The sequence below is a fragment of the Chrysemys picta genome, chromosome 1 (assembly GCF_011386835.1).
Source record: "Chrysemys picta bellii isolate R12L10 chromosome 1, ASM1138683v2, whole genome shotgun sequence".
Classification (NCBI taxonomy): Eukaryota; Metazoa; Chordata; order Testudines; family Emydidae; genus Chrysemys; species Chrysemys picta.
In genome coordinates, this window is record NC_088791.1 from 349,464,374 (window position 1) to 349,483,875 (window position 19,502).

General features: G+C 48.0%; 2 pseudogenes; both read left to right on the plus strand.

Annotated features, from left to right (window-relative positions):
* Positions 1–2,733: 2,733 nt before the first annotated feature.
* Positions 2,734–3,669, plus strand: LOC103307092 (olfactory receptor 51G2-like; annotated as a pseudogene).
* A 1,260-nt stretch (positions 3,670–4,929) lies between these two features.
* Positions 4,930–15,763, plus strand: LOC135981552 (olfactory receptor 51G2-like; annotated as a pseudogene).
* Positions 15,764–19,502: the final 3,739 nt, after the last annotated feature.

The window sequence follows — 19,502 nt, forward strand, 5'->3', positions numbered from 1 at the left end:
CAGGGGAAAGAATTGTGCCCAGGCCTGGAAGGTGTCCAGTCTGAGAAAAACTTACTGAAACATCTCTGAGGGTGAGATTATCTGTATTTAGTTTGATTAGGCATAGATTTGCGCATTTTATTTTATTTTGCTTGGTGACTTACTTTGTTCTGTCTGTTACTACTTTGAACCACTTAAATCCTACTGTCTGTATTTAATAAAATCACTTTTTATTTAGTAATTTACTCAGAGTATGTATTAATACCTGGGGGAGCAAACAACTGTGCATACCTCTCTATCAGTGTTATAGAGGGCGAACAATTTATGAGTTTGCCTTGCATAAGCTTTGTGCAGGGTAAAACAGATGTATTTGGGTTTAGACTCCATTGGGAGTTGGGCATCTGAGTGCTAAAGACAAGCGCACTTCTGTGAGCTGTTTTTAGGTAAACTTGCGGCTTTCGGACAGGAGATTCAGACCCTGGATCTGTGTCTGGAGCCAGACGGGAGTGTCTGGCTCAGCAAGACAGGGTGCTGGTGTCCTGAGCTGGCAGGGAAAACAGAAGCAGGGGTAGTCTTTGCACATCGGGTGGCAGCTCCCAAGGGGGTTTCTGTGATCCAACCCGTCACAGACACTGTATGATTTCTAGAGCTGATATAGGGCAATTTGTTCAGCAGAGTGATGTAAGCTTCGTTATGATTGCATCATCCATGACTTCTAGGAATAACATGATGCAATTCATATCATGTATGACGCAATACCAGCTTCAGATTGCATCATTCATTGTTTTGCCTAAAAAGCAAGTACTGTCCAAACCCAGTCATAGATTTATTCATAGATCCAGTCAAAGATGTATTTTAGCCATTTCTGGTTTAAATTGAGATCCCTTCCCTTTATAACTCACTTATCCTCCGCCATTCCCAAGTCAAGGGTCGTATATACTGACCCAACAGCATATCTTGAAAACTAGAGCCAATCAACAATTTTAAGCATCATTTTTGTTCTCAGTGACCCAGAATTAGTAAAGTTTGACTACATTTATTTCAGAAGCATTTTGGCTGTAGAGCAGTGATATGAGTGACCAGTTCCCAGATCGCCTCAGGTTTATTTGCTACTGAAAATTTTATCAACAAATGCAATTTCAAAGTTTTTATTCTCTGGATCGATTGTGAACACAGGAATTCAGAGCCGCGTTGCTCTGGGGAAAAGATCTGATAGGGCATATTTCTGTTTCCTGACTGGCTGAGGGCTTCAACATTTTTGCCCTCTTTACTGCTTAATGTTTTTTTCTTTAGAAAGTATGTCAAAAGTATTCCAAATATTGTGTGTGATGGGTGTGTGCTATTAACTCTTTGTTCAGTGAAAAGTTGTATTATACTGTCTCCTGGTAACTGACCAGAAGTTGTTTCTAACACTTATATTCAGGGTCATGCATTCAATCACTCTGCAAGACTTGTACAAGACTTTCCAAAAAGTCCCGAGAGAACAGAACTGCTGGTCTGTGTTTAAGCAAATACAGGAGCTGAAAGGGGAGTGTAATGGTGGTTGTATGTAATTTATGCCATCTTCTCTTACAGGAGCATGGCTCAAGTATATGCATAGTCAACTGGATATTAGTGTAAACCTAGTGTTTGCATATTCGCCCATTTGTGACACCATCCCCTCCTCCACCAGCTGAAGTAACTGTCTGTGTTAACTTGTAACTTACCAAAAAATATCTACAGACATTTGCCTGGGGAGAGGATGCAGGTCCTGTGAGGATGACAGGAAGCTTGTAGGATGATCAGACTCTCTGGAGTCAGGGAACATTGGCCAGGCCAAGCACTTCAGCTTCCTGTGGAGGGATTCCTGGGGGTCAGAGTGTATTAATGGGAGCTTTAGTTAAGGGAAAGTTAATCGAGCCCGGTTCTGATCAAAATCGCACATGTAAATCTGGAGTGACGTGGTTGAAGTCAATTTTATTGAATTAAAAACCTGGACATAAGTATTTATCCCATGTATTGGAAACAGGCAGTGGCATAATTTGAACTCTCAGGAGTGGAGCAAATAAAGAATATACATATAATGAGGCAATGAAACACATTTATAAATAGCTTCAGTGCCGGACAGAAAAATATAATGACTGTTTTCACCATGCACTTGCCATGTGTTTATACACCTGTCATGGTACAATGGGCAACACTCAGAAGCTATGAGCCAGAAAGGGTGTCTGTCTGAAGGTCGCAATTGTAAAATCACTCAGTGCTCACGTAGCCTGTGGAACTCCCAGCAACAAGATATCAAAGGGGCCAAGAGCTTAGCAGGATTCAAAGAGGGACAGGATGTTTATATGGGTAACCAGAAAATCCAATTAAACGAGTGAGGATTTTTTAAAAAAGAGTCTTGGAAAGACTCTACATTTTCTTGATTCACACAAGAAATTATGTCTAACTAGTGGGTTTGAGGGGGAAACTTTCCATGGGAGCAGGTTATTCATAGCTGCCTATTGCAGGGCTTCTTCCACCTTCCGCTGCAGCATCTGGAACTGGCCACTGGATAGTGGGCTAGATGGACTGCAGGTCTGATCCAGTCTGGCAGTGCCTATCTTCCTAACCTTGGATCCAAGAATATGTTTTTGCTGATCTTCATTGAGCTCCTTGGAGTCTCTATATTTGCACTGAGAGCAGAAAGATGTCTCATTAAATATCATGTAGTCTCCTGTTCTTTTTCCTTTCAGGAAGAAAAGTTCAAAAGTCCCCGGATCTGCCCAGTACATTATGTCAGCTGTCAATGACACCAACTTCAACTCTGCAGTGTTCTTTCTCACCGGGATACCTGGGCAGGAAGATGTTTACCTGTGGATCTCTATCCCCTTCTGCTTAATGTATGTTATTTCGATAGTAGGAAATTCAGTCATTCTCTTCATTATAAAAACAGATTCAAGCCTCCATGAGCCCATGTACATTTTCCTTTCCATGTTGGTCGTCACAGACCTTGGCTTATCGCTATCCACCATGCCGACGATACTGGGCATATACTTGTTCAACTCTAGGGAGATCAGCCTCGATGCCTGTATTGTCCAGCTGTTCTTCATCCACTCGTTTGCAAAATTTGAATCCTCCGTGCTGTTGTTGATGGCCTTTGACCGCTTCATCGCAATCTGTAACCCACTGAGATATGCTGCCATCTTAACCCCACCGAGAATAGCCAAGATGGGACTGGTGTTTGTGCTCAGAGTGGTGGCCACTTCATTCCCATACCCCTTTCTGCTGAAACGCTTCCGATACTGTTGAGACAATGTCCTCTCCCATTCCTACTGCGTGCACCAGGATGTCATGAAGATGGCTTGTTCGGATATAACAGTCAACAGCATCTATGGCTTGTGTACCACACTCTTAACGGTGGGGTTGGACTCGCTGCTCATCTTCCTCTCTTATGTGATGATCCTCAAAACAGTGCTGAGCATCGCATCCCACGAGGAGTGCCTGAAGGCCCTGAACACCTGCGTCTCCCACCTCTGTGCCATCCTGCTTTTCTACACACCAGAAATTGGCCTGGCTGTGATACACAGATTTGGTAACAGCTCTTCTCACTTGCTTCAAATGGTCCTGGGCTATTTCTACCTGCTGCTCCCACCCCTGATAAATCCAATCGTGTACAGTGTGAAAAGTAAACACCTTCGTGAGAGGATAATCAGGGCATTTGTCAAGTGAAGTGTCAGTTCATCACCCGTCTCCAGGGCTGGAGACACGGGAGACACAAAACACAGTCACCTATTATAAGGGGGTAGCCGTCACCTATTCAATCCTGGATCCTCTTCCCCTGAGGCCCCTCCCTCTGCCCTATCTCCAGGCTGTGGTAAGAGCTGCCCAGAGAGCCAGAGCCACTGTGAGGAGCCCCAGGCCCTCCACATTTTAGGCCCCTCCCCCAGGATGTACAACCCAGGGAAAGTGGAGAGTCCAGAGTTCCCCACAGCAACCTGTGCTCCTGGGGCAGCTCTTACCATGGCCCGACTCTGGCCTGGCTGGGGGCGGAGCATCGGGGGAAGTGGAGGAGCAGGGGGCAGGGCTTAGTGGGAAGAGATGGGGTAGGGGGTGGGATTTCAGGGGAAAAAGAGGAATAGGGATGTGGGAAGTTTGAACCAATGCTGGCCCCAGCTAGGAGGGTAGTGGGAGGCTCCTGAGTAAAGGAGGAGGATTGTGATGCGGGTTAGGAGACCTTGTGTTTTGGAGAAGACTGAATTAATGTGACCCCACTGAGGGGGCTCCTTTTTTAGGTATCCCAGGCTGAGAGTAAGTAATTGCAAGGACCTTAGAGGGAAGGGTAGAGCACCTGCAGGACTACCACACTCTGGGCTGGCCCCTGTCCCCAGGGACTTGGCTAGACTGTGCCATGCTCTTGGAAGCCGTTACTAATGGGCAGAGGTCAGCCCAGCCCCCAGGCTGCTCTAATCTCTGCTCATGCAGGGGGGGAGAACAGGCCAGAAAATCAAACCACTGTAACTGGCTCCTTGCCATCCCCGCTCTCTGCACCACGGGGGGAGCTCTGCTGGCAAAGCAGAAAATCAAGCCAGGTCTGTCACCGCTCAGATGGCTGGAAGTCTGGTCCTGTAGTCTTGGCATGGCTCTGCAACTCAAGATATGTAGGTTTGATTCCATGACATGTGTGACCATGGGCAAGCCATTGGCTGTCTCTGAGCCTCTGCACAGGTGGATAATAGCCCTGCCCTGCCTCACAGAGGTGGCAGGAGGATACATACATACAAGGTGCTCAGATTCTCTGAGACTCTAAAATCAGGGCTATGTCAGGGTTCCACAGAGCAGCACCTCTAACATTGGTCTATAAAAGGCTTCTTATCACAGCCTCCTGTGACGTCTGGTTTCTGGGAAGCTCTGAGACTCCAGCTCCTTGGTGTCTAAGGCAGCAATCTCAGGGCAGAGGTGAGCTTCAAACCTAGGCCCTGAAACATGGACATGGCGGACCACTATGGTGACTGGGCCCAGGCTTACACAGGTTTCAGCAAAGGCTGCTTCCGCAAGAAAGGAGCAAACAGATGGGAAGATGTTCTCAGAGACACAGGGAAACAAGGATGTGTCCCAAGAGCTCCTTGGCTTCCCAAAAAAATGTAAGTTGGGCCAGTTCTGTTTCTCTATCTCCAGAGCAAACCCTGTCTAACTTATCTTGCAGTGATACGTGAGATAGATGAGTGTAGACATTTGACAGCTACCTGGTATTTTAAAACCATTTTCTCGAATGCTTTGTGAGATTTGCCAATAAAACTACTACTTTTAAGGAGGCTGGGGGTGACTGTATAGCTCTGGTCACAAACACCCGAAGGGAATGGACTGAGGTGTCCAGTTGGACCTGCTTGGTGTTAAGAATTTTATATAGATGGGGTGTTGTTCCCAGCTCGAAGAGTGGGACAATTGTGAGATTCTCCCCAAGACAGGAAAGGATCTGGTTTAGACGGTAAAGAGACCATATATCCTGGTTTTACTGTGATAATCCAGATTCTTCTTGGCCAGCATTTATCCTTGTTGAGTGCCTGTCAGAATTGAGAGGAGCAACTTGTTGAAGTTGGATCCAAAATAAAGATCCACTCAAGACAATCATTCATAGAGTCATAGAATTTAAGGCCAGAAAGAGCCATTAGATCATCTGGTCCAGAGGTTCTCAAACTGGGGGGTGGGCCCCCCTGGTGTGTGCGGAATGTATTCCATTGTCGGGGGCATGAGAAGCTTTAGGGGAAAAGCCAGACTGTTCATATTTTACCCACAAAAGAGAATAATTAGCAAAGCTGATTCCTCCAGACACCTCCAGTCCTCAGGTGGCGCTGTGCATTTGACTCTAGGGGGTGCTGTGTATTTTGACGGATTTCTATTAAGTTTGCACAGCACGATACAACGTTGTTGCCATCTGTATGTGAATCCGTTTGCTACGGCGCGGTGTGCACATTACATTGTAAGCAGGGACCACAATCGCAGTTTTGTTTTGCTCTTATTACAAGTGGATCGCTGGATAATTCATGCAACAGAAAGAAAAGCACAACTGATTCAAGTGGAGCCCTGACCCCCGCATGTATCAGTATATGTAGTCGTGTCGTGGGTGGGGGCGTCGACTCTTACAGACACAAAGAAGTGGGGGCGCAAACAAGAAGTTTGAGAATCACCCATCTAGTCTGACCTCCTCTATATCACAGGCTTCAGAATTTCACCCATTTACCCCTGTATTGTACCCAATGACCTTGTTTGTCTAACTCATAACCTGTGTTCATCTAAGGAGTATCTTCCAGGAAGGCATCCAGTCTTGGTCTGGAGATAGCAGGAGAATCCACTACCTCCCTTGGGAGTTTGTTCCAGCAGTTAGTCACCCTCGATGTTGAAAATGTGTGCCTCATGTCCAAATATAGTTTGTCTGGTTTCAGTTTCAAGCCATTGGCTCTTATTATACCTTTCCATGCAGTGTGGGGCAAAGAAGCCAGCTGGTTTTAACATGGAGCTTGACAGGTGCATGAACCAGGCAATATGCCAGGGTCACCTGCCATAGCAGGGATCTGGGCTCATGTACCCATGAAGTCACTTCCAGGCCTATATCCCTATGGGTCACATTCACCCATTTTCACAGAATCATAGAATCATAGGACTGGAAGGGACCTCGAGAGGTCATCTAGTCCAGTCCCCTGCACGCATGGCAGGACCAAGCAGCATCTGGACCATCCCTGACAGGTGTTTGTCTAACCTGCTTTTAAAAATCTCCAATGATGGAGATTCCACAACCTCCCTAAGCAATTTATTCCAGTGCTTAACCACCTCGACAGTTAGGAAGGTTTTCCTAATGTCCAACCTAAACCTCCCTTGCTGCAATTTAAGCCCATTGCTTCTTGTCCTATCATCACAGGTTGAGGAGAACAATTTTTCACCCTCCTCCTTGTAAAACCTTTTAGGTCCTTCCAAACTGTTATGTACCCTCTCAGTCTTCTCCTTTCCAGACTAAACAAACCCACTTCTTTCCATCTTCCCTCATAGGTTTTCTAGACCTTTAATAATTTTTTTTGCTCTTCTATGGACTTTCTCCAATTTGTCCACATCTTTCCTGAAATGTGGTGCCCAGAACTGGACACCATACTCCAGTTGAGGCCTAATCAGCACGGAGTAGAGAGATTTCAGCTCTGTATGCCTCATACTGGTGATTTGGGGCACTGGGTGGAGAACCTGAACCCTTCCCAACACCCCTTGGTGATGAGACCTGTCATTAGCACAGCCCCCTTTGGCAGCAAGAGGGGGGATCAGGACGTGATTTCAGAGAATGAAGGATCTGGAAAGCGTTGCCTGGCTGAGCAGAGCCCTGCTGGGCTGCCCCTTGGTCTGATCCTGATCCCCACCGGCTCCATGAGCACTGAGAGCCTCTCTAGCGCTGGTGATAGACCTCACACCCTGCATCCAAATTTCCATCATCACCAAGTTTGGGGGTAGCTGGATGTGGGGGAGGGAGTTGTTTGCGTCCAAGAGAGAGCTAGGAGCAGGCATTTGAAGCTGAGCTTTCATCATGCCACTTTCTATTAAAAATGGGGATGGCCCTTGCTTAACTACATGTCTAATGCCTAAACATGAGGAGAGACCCTGTGCCTGAGGTACCCAGTGACTGTGTGAGCCCATCACTGTTATGTCTGTCTGTCTGTGGTATAACCCTGTTCCTTACACCAGGGGGCTCTGTATCCCAGTGCAGAGGGAAACAGTGTTGCTGTCACTGATGGACTGTGTGACCAGACATGTCCACTAACCAACCCTCAGTGTCTTTGTTTGTGGGTGCTCTGCTTGAGAGACGGCCAGCAGCACCAGCTCCTGGGATTTTATTGGGAGTCTCGCACTAGTTCCTGTCTTTCTGAAAGCCCCAACTTCTGGGATCAAGACACTGCGTGGGAACCTCAGCTCTCAGTTTTCCTAAGAAAGTTTTTTAAAAAGTGTGTTGCAGAAAAGCTAGAAAACTGGAATTAGGTGCGCCCCAAAGGTTCAGGCACCAAAGGCACATGAAAATAAATCCCACATTAGTATACCTTTAAATCTCATTATTTTTAAACAAATCTCATGATTTTTGTGGGGCATGACTCATAATTTTTGAGTGGGGTTTGGCGATATTGTGCACCTAGTTAAAAAGATCTGAAAAGCAAGTAGCAAAAGATACAAAATTAACAGCATTTTTTCAAAAGTACATAAGAAGCCGTCAGCCTGCCAAACAACCAGTGGAGCCACTGGACAATTGAGGTGCTAAAGGAGCACTCAAGAAGGTGAGGCTGTTGCGGAGAGGCTAAGTGAATTCTTTGCATTGGTCTTCCCTGCAGAGGATGTGACGGAGCTTTCCACACCTGAGCCATTCTTTTTAGGTGACAAATCTGAGGAACTGTCTCACACTGAGGTGTGATTAGAGGAGGTTTGGGGAAAAAATCGGATCAATTTAACAGTAATAAGTCACCAGGACCAGATGGAAGCGTTCTGATGGAACTCAGATAACAAGTGATCAAATCAGACTAGTAACTGTGGGATGTAACCTATGGCTGAAAACAGCCTCTGTATCAGATGACTGGCACACAGCTAATGTGATGCTGATGTTTAAAAAAGGCTTCAGAGGGAATCCAGGCCAGTACCAGTGAAATTGGTTGAAAGAATAGTAGAGACCAGAATGATGAGACTCGTAGTTAAACACTGTTGGGGAAGAATCAACACAGCTTTTCAAAGGGACATCGCGCCTCACCCGTCTCCTAGAATTCTTTAAGGGGGTCAACCAACATGTCATATGGTGATCAGGGGCGGGGCCTCAGGCAGAAGGGGCGGGGCTGGGGTCAGCCTCCCCCTGCCAGCTCTTTGGTGCTGCCTGGCCTGTGCTGCCCGGGGCCCTGGGGGAGATTTAAAGGGCCTGGGGTTACTGCAGCAGCGGGGGCCGGGAGCCCCAGGTCCTTTTAAATCGCTGGGCCTTGGGGCAGCTGCCCCCCACCCCATCGGCAACCCTGCGAGTCGGGTCTTAAAAGCACTGCTGTGGCAGCATTGTGTGGCAGCGCTTTAATGTCGGCTGTGTAGAGTCCCGTACCAGCGGCCACTTCTTACCAGTACGCCGTGCCGGCGCGTACCGGCCCACTTACACCTCTGGGGGTGATCAAGGGCATATGGGGTACTTGGACTCTCAGAAAGCTTTTGACAAGGTCCCTTATGAAAGGCTCTTAAGAAAAGTGAGCAGTCATGGGGTAAGAAGCAAGGTCCTCTCCTAAATCAGTAACTGGATAATAGAGAGGAAAGAAAGGGTAGCAATAAATGGTCAGTTTTCAGAAAGGAGAGGGGTAAATAGTGGTGTCCCCCAGGGGTCTGTACTGGAACCAATCCTATTCAACATATTCATAAATGCTCTGGAAAAAGTGAGATGCCAAATATACAGATGATACAAAACTACTTGATATACATAAATACAAAGCAGATTACGAAGAATTACAAAAAGACCTCACAAAATGGGTTAACTGGGCAACAAAATGGCAGATGAAATTCAGTGCTGAGAAGTGCAAATAAGGTACATTGGGAAATATAAACCCAACTGTACATACAAAATGATGGGAATTAAATTAACTGTTAACACTCAAGAGAGAGATCTTGGAGTCATTGTGGATAGTTCTCTGAATACATCCACTCAGTATGCTGCAGCCCAAATCTTGAATACTGATGGCAGTTCTTGTCGCCCCATCACATAAAAGATATGTTTCTATTTGAAGAACTACAGAGAAGGGTGACAAAAATATTTAGGGGTATGGAACCGCTTCCATGTGAAGAGAGATTACAAAGATTTGGATTTTTCATCTTGGAAAAGAGACGACTCAGGGGGGATATGATAGAGGTGTATAAAATCATGAGTAATGTGGAGGAAGTCTATAAGGAAGTGTTATTTACCCCTTCACAAGAGCCAGGGGTCACCCATAAAATCAAGAGGCAGCAGGTTCAAAACAAAAAAGGAAGTATTTTTTCACACAACGTACAGTCAACCTGTGGAACTCATTGCCAAAGGATGTTGTGAAGACCAAAAGTATAACTGGTCCAAAAAAGAACTAAAGAAGTTCCTGAAGGAGAGCTCCATCATTGGCTAGTAGCCCGGATGGTCAGGGATGCAGCCCCATGCTCTGGGTGTGTCTAAACCTCGGACTGCCAGATGCTGGGAGCAGACAACAGGGGATGGATCACTCGATTTTTGCCCTGTTTTGTTCATTCCCTCTGAAGTATCTGCATGGGCCATTGTCAAGACAGGACACTGGGTGTGGTAATGTAGCACAAGGGAGAGGTTGAACTAGAGCTGGGATGGAAAACAGAGAGGATTTCCCCCTATGAAAATTTTGACACAAACAAAAATGTTTCCTTTTTCTCCATTTTCTGGGGTGAGTTTTCATAGAAAAATGGATCATTTTTCGCTGAAAGCTCAGCTGCCATGATGCTGCCCATCTGCAGCTGCTTGGATCCCCAAGAGAAACTGGAGGCTTCTCATCTGTCTATCCCTCATAACGTAAATGAAGGTTGCACAGAGGGAGTCTATGGCTGCACTCTGGGTATGGAAAGGTTGAAACCTCTGGACCAGTCTGTGGCTGGGGTATTGTGCCCATCAGCTACTCTAACCAGCCTTCCCATCTCTCTACAGTACCCACCACCCTGTACAATGCCCCTTCAGCAGATCCTGCGGGCAGTGGCTACTGTGACAGGCCCTGGTAGCACATCATCGATGAACCTGTGCTAGCAGGGAGCTGGAGAGGGTCCTAGAGCGGTTGTGGGAGCGTAAAGATTGTGGGTGGGGGACCTAGCAACCAGTGGATCACTGAGATCTCTGCATAACTTTGGGGATCCCTGGATCCTGTGGCCCACTGTTTAGTCGTCAGGGAGAAAGGAAGGGACCTCCCCTACTGGAATGATCCGAAGGAAATTTCTCTGTAGGGGGCCTTGTGGAATCTCCCTTCCCTCTCCTGCATGCGGGGTTTGTAATGTAGGATGGGGGCTGCCGAGGAGAAATCTGGTCCTATGTTATTTTATTATTAATTAATTTCATTATGGAAAGCTCACAGCTGTGTCAGCATCATCGTTACAACTCGGCCGCCGCCGAGGTAGCTCTGTGACGACAAGCCCAGATTCCAGGAACAAAGCCTGCAGCAGGGCTGGCACTGCAGTACAGTTGGGCAGGATCACCACCCATCCCCTGTGATTTGGCCTCCTGCAGTTTGCCATTGGCCGTGATGCGGGTTAGGGCTGGTGCACACAAAGCCAAGCAGCTGAGCTTCCCTGATGGCCAAGTGGCCCCCAAGGGAATGTGCAGACATGCTTCATAAAGACAGCTGCCTCCCTAACTGAACTGATACTACCTGCTTCACATGCAACCTCTCTGATGACTCCTTGTCTTTTAGGGTGAAGACCTCTGGTGTCAGCGGCTCCCCTGCTAGCAGGAATTGGGTACGTTGGCAGGTTTCACTGTCTTTAAATTGCAAAGTGAAGGGGAAAGGCTGCGAGCTGTTTCCATTTGCAGATGTTCTGTGCAGCAGCAGAGAACTCGGCTGGGCTGCTGGAGTGACTCAGTGACAGGGCTGGAGGACAGGCAGCGCTACGTAGCTTGGGAACCCCTCCCCTACATCTGCCCATGCTCCACCGTGGGCTGCTCAAGCAACACAGACATCTCACATTGAAAGCGACCTCAAAGTGTTAAAACCCCGATGCCCCGAGTCAGGATTTCTCAAGGGGCCCATTTCTAGAGATTCCGTGTGCTCGGGGCCCGATCCTGCCAGGGGCTGAGCAAGAGGAGACCCCACAGAATATCAGTGTCTAGTTTCCAAACTACCTCAGGTTTATTTGCTTCTGCAAATTGAACCAGCAAATGCATTTTCAAAGATTTTATTCTCTGGCTCGATTGTGAAAGCAGAAATTCAGAAAACAGGTCTCATAGGGCATATTAGTGCTTCCTTAGCGGCTGAGGGATTCAGCATTTCTGCCCTCCAGATACCCCTCCAGGTTACAGAGCTACCTACATCTCTGCCCCCCCTCTGGTCTCTGAGTGCCAGATGTCAGGCCTCATATTCTGCCCTCTCATGGGGTGGAGTCCCGCGATCCTCCCACCCTAAGACTGGGCCCTGGGCTACCGCACAGTGCAGGTGGACTGTGCTTGCCGAGCAGGTCCGAGTGGGTTCGGCAGCTGTGGTTCTTCCCTCTGGGAGTCTGTGACTAGTGGGAGACAAGTGGAACCAAACTACTGTTTAATCTGAACAGTAGGACTAAAGCCGAACAGCCGAGAATAAGAGCGTTTTCAAACAACAGTCTTCCCCTGTTTCTGACCCCAAGCCTTCCTGCTCTGAAGGGGACCCAGGCAGGTCAAGGGCCTTGAGACTTCCCCAGCGGTGTCTGTGCCTGTCAGTCTGGAGAGATTCTCAGCATTGTGAACTCGGCAATATGTCTGGAGCCCAGAAACAGGCTCTTCCCAGCTCATAGCTCCGGTGTTGTCTCTACTAGACTTTTGTTTGCTGACAAGCAATTGATTGAGGGTTGAGACTCTGTGATCTTTTCAGGTTCTAAGGAAATCCAGATGACAGACTCTACATTTCAAAAACAACAAGGAGTACTTGTAGCACCTTAGGCTAGGTCTATACTACCCGCCTGAATCGGCGGGTAGAAATCGACCTCTCGGGGATCGATTTATCGCGTCCCGTTGGGACGCGACAATCGATCCCCGAATCGGCGCTCTAACTCCACCAGCGGAGGTGGTAGTAAGAGCCGCTGACGGGAAGCCGCAGAAGTCGATTTTGCCGCCGTCCTCACAGCGGGGTAAGTCGGCTGCGATACGCCGAATTCAGCTACGCTATTCACGTAGCTGAATTTGCGTATCTTAAATCGACTCCCCCCGTAGTGTAGATGTACCCTTAGAGACTAACAAATTTATTTGGGCATAAGCTATCATGGGTCCTATGTAATCTGCTCCTATGTTATTTTATTATTAATTTACTTATTCATTAATTTTATTGTGGAAAGCTCACAGCTGTGTCAGCATCATCGTATCAACTTGGCTGCCCCCGAGGTAGCCCTGTGACTAGAACCCCGGAATAGAGCCTGCAGCAGGGCTGGCGCTGCCGTCCAGTTGGGCAGCATCACCACCCATCCCCTGTGACTTGGGCTCCTGCAGTTTGCCATTGGCCGTGACGGGGTTAAAGCTGGTGCACACTAAGCCAAGCAGCTGAGGTTCCCTGATGGCGAAGTTGCCCCCAAGGGAATGTACAAGCATGCTTCATAAAGACACTTGCCTTCCTACTTGAAAAGATACAAACCAAACGTTCATGATCTGAATGAATATCAAAAGCCAGGAGCAGACTAGTTGGAATCTCTACAGGAAGGAGCAGTGGAAACTTTACTGCTTAATGGTTTTATCTTTCGAAAGTATGTCAAATGTATTCCAAATACTGTGTGCAATGGGTTTGTGCTATTAACTCTTTGTTCAGTGAACAGTTGCACGATACTGTCTCCTGGTAACTGACCAGAAGTTGTTTCTAACACTTCTATTCAGGGTTGTGCATTCAATCACTCTGCAAGACTTGTACAAGTCTTTCCACAAAGTCCCGAGAGAACTGAACTGCTGGTCTGTGTTTAAGCAAATACAGGAGCTGAAAGGGGAGTGTAATGGTGGTTGTATGTAGTTTGTGCCATGTTCTCTTACTGGAGCATGGCTCAAGTATATGCATAGTCAACTGGATATTAGTGTAAACCTAGTGTTTGCATATTCGCCCATTTGTGACACCATCCCCTCCTCCGCCAGCTGAAGTAACTGTCTGTGTAAGCTTGTAATTTACCAAAAAATATCTACAGACATATGCCTGGGGAGAGGATGCAGGTCCTGTGAGGATGACGGGAAGCTTGTAGGATGATCAAACTCTCTGGAGTCAGGGAACATTGGTCAGGCCAAGCACTTCAGCTTCCCATGGAGGGATTCCTGGGGGTCAGAGTGTATTAATGGGAGCCTGAGTTAAGGGAAAGTTAATCGAGCCTGGTTCTGATCAAAATTGCACATGTAAATCTGGAGTGACGTGGTTGAAGTTAATTTTATTGAATTAAGAATCTGGACATAAGAATTTATCTCATGTACTGGCATAATTTGAACTCTCAGGAGTGGAGCAAATAAAGAATATACATATAATGAGGCAATGAAACACATTTATAAATAGCTTCAGTGCAGGACAGATAAATGCAATGACTGTTTTCACCATTCACTTGCCATGTGTTTATACCCCTGTCATGGTACAATGGGCAACACTCAGAAGTGGAGGGCTAGAAAGGGTGTCTGTGTGAAGGTCGCAATTGTAATATCACTCAGTGCTCACGTAGCCTGTGGAACTTTCAGCAACAATATATCAAAGGGGCCAAGAGCTTAGCAGGATTCAAAGAGGGATGGGATGTTTATATGGGTGACCAGAAAATCCAATTACAGTTGTGAGGATTTTTTAAAAAAGAGTCTTGGAAGGGCTCTACATTTTCTTGATTCACACCACAAAAGGTGTCTAACTAGTGGGTTTGAGGGGAAAACTTTCCATGGGAGCAGGTTATTCATAGCTGCCTATTGCAGGGCTTCTTCCACCTTCCACTGCAGCATCTGGAACTGGCCACTGGATAGTGGGTTAGATGGACTTCAGGTCTGATCCAGTCTGGCAGTGCATATCTTCCTATCCTTGGATCCAAGGATATGTTTTTGCTGATCTTCATTGAGCTCCTGGGAGTCTCTAGACTTGCACTGAGAGCAGAAAGCTGCCTCGCTAATTATCATCTAGTCTCCTGTTCTTTTTCCTTTCAGGAAGGAAAGTTCAAAATTCCCTGGATCTGCCCAGTACATTATTTCAGCTGTCAATGACATCAACTTCAACGCTGCAGTGTTCCTACTGACCGGTATACCTCGGCAGGAAGACGTCTACCTATGGATCTCTATCCCCATTTGCTTAATGTATGTTATTTCGATAGTAGGAAATTCAGTCATTCTGTTCATTATAAAAACAGATTCAAGCCTCCATGAGCCCATGTACATTTTCGTTTCCATGTTGGCCGTCACAGACCTTGGCTTGTCACTATCCACCATGCCGACGATACTGGGCATGTACTTGTTCAACTCTAGGGAGACAGCCTCGATGCCTGTTTTGCCCAGCTCTTCTTCATCCACTCGCTTGCAAAATTTGAATCCTCCGTGCTGTTGTTGATGGCCTTTGACCGCTTCATCGCAATCTCTAACCCACTGAGATATCCTGCCATCTTAATTCCACCGAGAATAGCCAAGATGGGATTGGTGTTTGTGCTCAGAGCTGTGGCCACTTCATTCCCACGCCCCATTCTCCTGAAACGGTTCTGATACTGTCAAGACAATGTCCTCTCCCATTCCTGCTGCGTGCACCTGGATGTCATGAAGATGGCTTTTGCGGATATCACAGTCAACAACATCTATGGTTTGTCTGATGGATTCTTAACGATGGTTTTGGACTTGCTGCTCATCTTCCTCTCTTATGTGATGATCCTCAAAACAGTGGTGAGCATCGCATCACACGAGGAGTGCCTGAGGGCCCTGAACACCTGCGTCTCCCACCTCTGTGCCATCCTGCTTTTCTATACACCAGACATTGGCCTGGCTGTGATACACAGATTTGGTAACAACTCTTCTCACTTGCTTCAAATGGTCATGGGATATTTCTACCTGCTGGTCCCACCGCTCATAAATCCAATTGTGTACAGCGTGAAAAGCAAACATCTTCGTCAGAGGATAATCAGGGCATTTGTCAAGTGAAGGGTCAGTTCATCACTCGTCTCCAGGGATGGACACACGGGAGACAAAAAACACAGGCACCTATTCCACAGCCTGGATCCTCTACCCCTGAGGCCCCTCCCTGTGCCCTATCTCCAGGCTGGAAGCCAGAGCCAGGCTGTGGTACGAGCTGCCAGAGAGCCAGAGCCACTGTGAGGAGCCCCAGGCCAACCACATTTTAGGCCCCTCCCCCAGGATGTACAACCCAGGGAAAGTGGAGAGTCCAGAGTTCCCCACAGCAACCTGTGCTCCTGGGGCAGCTTTTACCATGGCCCGACTCTGGCCTGGCTGGGAGGTGGAGCATCGGGGGAAGTGGAGGAGCAGGGGACAGGGCTTAATGGGAAGAGATGGGGTAGGGGGCGGGGCTTCAGGAGAAAAGGATGAATAGGGATGTGGGAAGTTTGAACCAATGCTGGCCCCAGCTAGCAGAGCGGTGGGGGGCTCCTGAGTAAAGGAGGAGGATGGGGCTGTAGGGTAGGAGACCTTGTGTTTTGGAGAAGACTGAATGAATGTGACCCCACGGAGGGGGCTCCTTTTTTAAGTATCCCAGGCTGAGAGTTAGTCATTGCAAGTACCTTAGAGGGAAGGGCAGGGCACCTGCAGGGCTACCACAGGCCCCAAGGGGACACTCTGGGGAGGCCCCTGTCCAGAGGGACTTGGCTAGACTGTGCCATGCTCTTGGAAGCCGTCACTATTGGGCAGAGGTCAGCCCAGCCCCCAGGCTGCTCTAAACTCCGCTGTGGCAGGGGGAGAACAGGCCAGAGAATCAAAACCCTGTAACTGGCTCCTGGCCATCCCCACTCTCTGCCGCACACGGGGGAGCTCTGCTGGCACAGCAGAGAATCCAGCCAGGCCTGTCACCGCTCAGATGTCTGGAAGGCTGGGCCTGTGCTCTGGGCACTGCTCTGTGACTCAAGACAGCTGGGTTCGATTCCCTGACATGTGTGACCATGGGCAAGCCATTGGCTGTCTCTGAGCCTCTGCACAGGTGGATAATAGCCCTGCCCTGCCTCACAGAGGTGGCAGGAGGATAAACACTTTCCAGGTGCTCAGATACTCTGAGATCAGGGCTATGTCAAGGTTCCACAGAGCAAAACCTCTAACATTTCTCTATAAAAGGCCCCTTACCACAGCCTTCTGTGACAGCTGGCTTCTGGGAAGCCCTGAGACTCCAGCACCTTGGTGTCTGTGGCAGATGTGCGGGTGCTTGGGGGTGATAGAGAGGGATAGTATTGGATTTCTGAGGGGATCGTTGGAGTATCATAGAGAGGCCGAGCGTTTCAGCACAGGCACCAAAATGGTGTTTGCAGCCATTGAGGTTGAATGGGTCTAACTGATAAGATATGTAGCAGTGGTCACTGGGGCATCATCTTAGACGTCTGGCTGGGAGAATGCAGTCTCAGGGAAAAGGTCAGCTTCATAGAATCATAGAATATCAGGGTTGGAAGGTCCAACCCCCTGCTCAAAGCACGACCAATCCCCAACTAAATCAAGTTGGCTCTTTACCATGGACACTGTTGAGCACTATGGTGACTGGGTCCAGTCTCACACGGGTTTTAGCAATGGCTGCTTCCACAAGAAAGGAGCAAACACATGGGAAGATGCTCTCAGAGACACCGGGAAACTAGGCTGGGTCCCAAGAGCTCATTGGTTTCCCAAGACAATGTAAGTTGGGCCAGTTCTGTTTCTCTGTCTCCAAAGCAAAGCCTGTCTAACTTAGCTTGTAGTGAGACGTGAGATAGATAAGTGTAGACATGTGACTGCTGCCTGCTATTTTATAACCATTTTCTCCAATGTTTTGCGCTGTTTGCTAATAAACCTACTAGTTTTAAGGAGGCTGGGGATGACTCTATAGATCTGGTCACAAGCACTCGAATGGAAAAGACTGAGGTGTCCAGTCAGATCTGCTTGGTGATAAGCATTTAGCATAGATGGAGTGTTGTTCACAGCTCGAAGAGTGGGGCAATTGTGAAACTCCCCCCAAGACAGGAAAGGACCTGGTTTAGAGGGTAAAGAGATAACTTAGAGAATTTTTCACTTGACCAGAGCTCAAAGAGCCGGGAAGCGATATATCCTAGTTTTATTGTGGCAGCCCTCTCACTTTCACAGGGCTCTGTCATTCTAGCCCCTAGCTTAGTGAGTTTCTTTTATCTCAGAGGACCCCCTCACTGGGGACACGTTAAGCACAGATCTGCTCCCCTTTATTCATACAATAAAGACAACAACAATAATAACAACATTTCACTATCCCCTGCATTTAGTACTACAGTGATTTGTAACCCAACACCAGCCAAAGCTGATCACTTTGAGCAACCCCAGGCTATTGCCTGGATATCTAGGCAGAGCAGGTGTGTTTATGTAAATACAGTTTGCTCCTGAAGTCTCTCCCTCTCCCAGCTAGCTGTCAGGGGAGAACTCACTCAGACCCTGCTTACAGAGGCTTATGCACTGGGTGATATGCTGGGGTCTCCTATGATAGCAGGGAACTAGAATCCTGGACCCAGGAGGTCCCTTCCAGGCCTATGTCCCTATGGGTCACATTAGCCCATTTTGAGTCACACTCGGAGCTCATGTGGAGTTGCTTGTTCACTGTGACCCTGCTCCTTGCCCTGGCTGATGGATTTGTCCCTGAATAGATCCAGGAGAAAGCATGACTCAGCGTTATCGTCTGGGAAAAGGAATTGTTCTTGGGTTCCTGTGTAGTGATGTCACAGAAATTTAATTCCCTGAGTTTCAGGTAATCTCAGCATGCTGAGCTTCCAGCTGCTCCCTCCCCAACCCATAGCCCCAGAGAGGAAGGATGGTTCAGGGGTTAAAGTGCTGGCCTGGGACTCAGAAGATCTGGCTTCAGTTCTAGGCTCTTCCACAGAGTTCTTCTGTGACCTTGGGCAACTCACTTAGTCCCTCCATGCCTCAGCAACATGTGTTTTAATACGGCTCAGTGTAGAGGTGTACTTCTAGGAGCAAGAGATGCTGGCCATCCTTACTGAATGCAGGACCCAATCCTGGGATGCAGTGACTCTGAAAAAGACTTGGGGGTCATAATCAGCTGAACATGTGCTCCCAGTGTGGTGCTATAGATGAAAAAGTGAGTGCAACCCGGGATGGACAAAGAGCGAGAATCTCGAGTAGGGGCAGAGGGGTTATTTTCCCTCTGTATTTGCCCCTGGTGTGAGCACTGCTGGAATCCTGTGTCCAGTTCTGGTGTCTACAGTTCAAGAAGGATGGTGATATATTAGAGAGGGGTCCAGAGAGCCCAGAGAATGATGAAAGTAGGGACGGCTCTAGGCACCAGTGCCCCAAGCATGTGCTTGGGGCAGCACTTTTGCAGGGGCGGCACTCCGGCCCTTTGGGGCAGCACTTGGGATCTGCCCAGGGGTGTTGTACTGATAAACATGTTACAGATTGCAAGGCACTCGGACGCTACAATAATTGGGGCCAGAGCTAAGTGCCATAGAGAGATTTCAGCTCTGTGTGCCCCATAGGGATGATTAGGGGCAGTGGGTGGAGAACCTGAACTCTTCCCAACACCCCTTGGTGATAAGTCCTGTCATTAGCACAGCCCCCTCTGACGTGGGAGTTCTGGGCCCCTCCTGCAGCTCGTCAGTAAGAGGGGGATCAGGATGTGATTTCAGAGCGTGAAGGATCTGGAGAGTGTTACCTGGCTGAGCAGAGCCCTGCTGGGCTGCCCCTCGATCTGATCCTGACCCCGACCGTCTCC